The sequence below is a fragment of the Halictus rubicundus genome, unplaced genomic scaffold (genome assembly GCF_050948215.1).
Source record: "Halictus rubicundus isolate RS-2024b unplaced genomic scaffold, iyHalRubi1_principal scaffold0226, whole genome shotgun sequence".
NCBI lineage: Eukaryota > Metazoa > Arthropoda > Insecta > Hymenoptera > Halictidae > Halictus > Halictus rubicundus.
Window position 1 is genome coordinate 151,930 of NW_027488767.1, and position 5,627 is coordinate 157,556.

The following is a 5,627-nucleotide window of genomic DNA, read 5'->3' on the forward strand; positions in this document are numbered from 1 at the left end:
GGATAGAGGATAGTGTAGGATAGAGGATAGGATAGAATAGAGGATAGGATAGGATAGAGGACAGGATAGGATAGAGGATAGGATAGGATAGAGGATAGGATAGAGGATAGGATAGGATAGAGGATAGGATAGGATAGAGGATAGGATAGGATAGAGGATAGGATAGGATAGAGGATAGGATAGGATAGAGGATAGGATAGGATAGAGGATAGGATAGGTAATTGGATAGGATAGAGTATAGGATAAGGTAGAGGATAGGATAGGATCGAGGATAGGATAGGATAGAGGATAGAGTAGGATAGAGGATAGGATAGGATAGAGGATCGGATAGAGGATAGGATAGGATAGAGGAAAGGATAGGATAGAGGATAGGATAGGATAGAGGATAGGATAGGATAGAGGATAGGATAGGATAGAGGATAGGATAGGATAGAGGATAGTGTAGGATAGAGGATAGGATAGAATAGAGGATAGGATAGGATAGAGGATAGGATAGGATAGAGGATAGGATAGGATAGAGGATAGGATAGGATAGAGGATAGGATAGGATAGAGGATAGGATACGTAATCTGATAGGATAGAGGATAGGATAAGGTAGAGGATAGTATAGGATAGAGGATAGGATAGGATAGAGGATAGGATAGGATAAAGGATAGGATAGGATAGAGGATAGGATAGGATAGAGGATAGGATAGGATAGAGGATAGGATAGGATAGAGGATAGGATAGGATAGAGGATAGGATAGGATAGAGGATAGGATAGGATAGAGGATCGGATAGAGGATAGGATAGGATAGAGGATAGGATGGGATAGAGGATAGGATAGGATAGAGGGTAGTGTAGGGTAGAGGATAGGATAGAATAGAGGATAGGATAGGATAAAGGATAGGATAGCATAGAGGGTAGGATAGGATAGGATAGAGGATAGGATAGGATAGGATAGAGGATAGGATAGAGGATAGGATAGGGTAGAGGATAGGATAGAGGATAGGATAGGATAGAGGATAGGATAAGATAGAGGATAGGATAGAGGATAGGATAGAGGATAGGATAGGATAGAGGATCGGATAGAGGATAGGATAGAGGATAGGATAGGATAGAGGATAGGATAGGATAGAGGTTAGGATAGGATAGAGGATAGTATAGGATAGAGGATAGGATAGGATAGAGGATAGGATAGGATAGAGGATAGGATAGGATAGAGGATAGGATAGGATAGAGGATAGGATAGAGGATAGGATAGAGGATAGGATAGGATAGAGGATAGGATACGATAGAGGATAGGATAGGTAATTGGAAAGGATAGAGTATAGGATAAGGTAGAGGATAGGATAGGATAGAGGATATAATAGGATAGAGGATAGGATAGAGGATAGGATAGGATAGAGGATAGGATAGGATAGAGGATAGGATCGGATAGAGGATAGGATAGGATAGAGGATCAGATAGAGGATAGGATAGGATAGAGGATCGGATAGAGGATAGGATAGGATAGAGGATAGGATAGGTTAGAGGATAGAGTAGGATAGAGGATAGGATAGGATAAAGGATAGGATTGGGTAGAGGATCGGATAGAGGATAGGATAGGGTAGAGGATAGGATAGAGGATAGGATAGGATAGAGGATAGGATAGGGGATTCGATAGGATAGAGGATAGGATAGGATAGAGTATAGGATAGGGGATTGGATAGGACAGAGGATAGGAGACGATAGAGGACAGGATAGGATAGAGGATAGGATAGGAAAGAGGATAGGATAGGATAGAGGATAGGATAGGATAAAGGGTAGGATAGGATAGAGGATAGGATAGGATAGAGGATAGGATAGAGGATAGGATAGCATAGAGGATAGGATAGGGGATTCGATAGGATAGAGGATAGGGATTCGATAGGATAGAGGATAGGATAGGATGGAGGATAGGATAGGATATAGGATAGGATAGAGAATAGGATAGGGTAGAGGATAGGATAGGATAGAGGATAGGATAGGGGATTCGATAGGATAGAGGATAGGATAGGATAGAGGATAGGATAGGGGATTGGATAGGACAGAGGATAGGAGACGATAGAGGACAGGATAGGATAGAGGATAGGATAGGATAGAGGATAGGATATGATAGAGGATAGGATAGGATACAGGATACGATATTATAGAGGATAGGATAGGATAGAGGATAGGATAGGATAGAGGATAGGATAGGATAGAGGATAGGATAGGATAGAGGATAGGATAGGATAGAGGATAGGATAGGATAGAGGATATAATAGGATAGAGGATAGGATAGGGGATTGGATAGGACAGAGGATCGGAGACGATAGAGGACAGGATAGGATAGAGGATAGGATAGGAAAGAGGATAGGATAGGATAGAGGATAGGATAGGATAAAGGGTAGGATAGGATAGAGGATAGGATAGGATAGAGGATAGGATAGAGGATAGGATAGCATAGAGGATAGGATAGGGGATTCGATAGGATAGAGGATAGGATAGGATGGAGGATAGGATAGGATATAGGATAGGATAGAGAATAGGATAGGGTAGAGGATAGGATAGGATAGAGGATAGGATAGGGGATTCGATAGGATAGAGGATAGGATAGGATAGAGGATACGATATTATACACGATAGGATAGGATAAAGGATCGGATACGATAGAGGATTGGATAGGGGATTAGATAGGATAGGATGGGATAGAGGATAGGATAGGATAGAACATAGGATAGGATAGGATAGAGGATAGAGAGGATAGGATAGGATAGAGGATCGATAGAGGATAGGATAGAGGATAGAGGATAGGATAGGTAGGAGAGGATAGTATTGGATAGGATAGGATAGGATAGGAGAGGATAGGATAGAGGATAGGATAGGATAAAGGATAGGATAGGATAGAGGATAGGATAGGATAGAGGATAGGATAGGATACAGGATAGGATAGGATAGAGGATAGGATAGGATAGAGGATAGGATAGGATAGAGGATAGAGGATAGAGGATAGGATAGGATATATGATAGGATAGGATAGAGGATAGGGTAGGATAGACGATAGGATAGGTAATTGGATAGGATAGAGTATAGGATAAGGTACAGGATAGGATAGGATAGAGGATAGGATAGCAAAGAGGATAGGATAGGATAGAGGATAGGATAGGATAGAGGATAGGATAGGATAGAGGATAGGATATGATAGAGGATAGGATAGGATAGAGGATCGGATAGAGGATAGGATAGGATAGAGGATAGGATTGGATAGAGGATCGGATAGAGGATAGGATAGGATAGAGGATAGGATAGGATAGAGGATAGTGTAGGATAGAGGATAGGATAGAATAGAGGATAGGATAGGATAGAGGACAGGATAGGATAGAGGATAGGATAGGATAGAGGATAGGATAGAGGATAGGATAGGATAGAGGATAGGATAGGATAGAGGATAGGATAGGATAGAGGATAGGATAGGATAGAGGATAGGATAGGTAATTGGATAGGATAGAGTATAGGATAAGGTAGAGGATAGGATAGGATCGAGGATAGGATAGGATAGAGGATAGAGTAGGATAGAGGATAGGATAGGATAGAGGATCGGATAGAGGATAGGATAGGATAGAGGAAAGGATAGGATAGAGGATAGGATAGGATAGAGGATAGGATAGGATAGAGGATAGGATAGGATAGAGGATAGGATAGGATAGAGGATAGTGTAGGATAGAGGATAGGATAGAATAGAGGATAGGATAGGATAGAGGATAGGATAGGATAGAGGATAGGATAGGATAGAGGATAGGATAGGATAGAGGATAGGATACGTAATCTGATAGGATAGAGGATAGGATAAGGTAGAGGATAGTATAGGATAGAGGATAGGATAGGATAGAGGATAGGATAGGATAAAGGATAGGATAGGATAGAGGATAGGATAGGATAGAGGATAGGATAGGATAGAGGATAGGATAGGATAGAGGATAGGATAGGATAGAGGATAGGATAGGATAGAGGATAGGATAGGATAGAGGATCGGATAGAGGATAGGATAGGATAGAGGATAGGATGGGATAGAGGATAGGATAGGATAGAGGGTAGTGTAGGGTAGAGGATAGGATAGAATAGAGGATAGGATAGGATAAAGGATAGGATAGCATAGAGGGTAGGATAGGATAGGATAGAGGATAGGATAGGATAGGATAGAGGATAGGATAGAGAATAGGATAGGGTAGAGGATAGGATAGAGGATAGGATAGGATAGAGGATAGGATAAGATAGAGGATAGGATAGAGGATAGGATAGAGGATAGGATAGGATAGAGGATCGGATAGAGGATAGGATAGAGGATAGGATAGGATAGAGGATAGGATAGGATAGAGGTTAGGATAGGATAGAGGATAGGATAGGATAGAGGATAGGATAGGATAGAGGATAGGATAGGATAGAGGATAGGATAGGATAGAGGATAGGATAGGATAGAGGATAGGATAGAGGATAGGATAGAGGATAGGATAGAGGATAGGATAGAGGATAGGATAGAGGATAGGATAGGATAGAGGATAGGATAGGATAGAGGATAGGATACGATAGAGGATAGGATAGGTAATTGGAAAGGATAGAGTATAGGATAAGGTAGAGGATAGGATAGGATAGAGGATATAATAGGATAGAGGATAGGATAGAGGATAGGATAGGATAGAGGATAGGATAGGATAGAGGATAGGATCGGATAGAGGATAGGATAGGATAGAGGATCAGATAGAGGATAGGATAGGATAGAGGATCGGATAGAGGATAGGATAGGATAGAGGATAGGATAGGATAGAGGATAGAGTAGGATAGAGGATAGGATAGGATAAAGGATAGGATTGGGTAGAGGATCGGATAGAGGATAGGATAGGATAGAGGATAGGATAGGGTAGAGGATAGGATAGAGGATAGGATAGGATAGAGGATAGGATAAGATAGAGGATAGGATAGAGGATAGGATAGAGGATAGGATAGAGGATAGGATAGGATAGAGGATCGGATAGAGGATAGGATAGAGGATAGGATAGGATAGAGGATAGGATAGGATAGAGGTTAGGATAGGATAGAGGATAGGATAGGATAGAGGATAGGATAGGATAGAGGATAGGATAGAGGATATAATAGGATTGAGGAAAGGATAGGATAGAGGATAGGATAGGATAGAGGATAGGATAAGGTAGAGGAAGTATAGGATAGAGGAGAGGATAAGCTAGAGGATAGGATAGGATAGAGGATAGGATAGGATAGAGGATAGGATAGGATAGAGGATAGGATAGGATAGAGGATAGTATAGGATAGAGAATAGGATAGAATAGAGGATAGGATAGGATAAAGGATAGGATGGCATAGAGGATAGGATAGGATAGGATAGAGGATAAGATAGGATAGGATAGAGGATAGGATAGGATAGAGGATAGGATAGAGGATAGGATAGAGGATAGGATAGGATAGAGGATCGGATAGAGGATAGGATAGGATAGAGGATAGGATAGGATAGAGGATAGGATAGGATAGAGGATAGGATAGGATAGAGGATAGGATAGGATAGAGGATAGGATAGGATAGAGGATAGGGTAGGATAGAGGATAGGATAGGATAGAGGATAGGATAGAGGATAG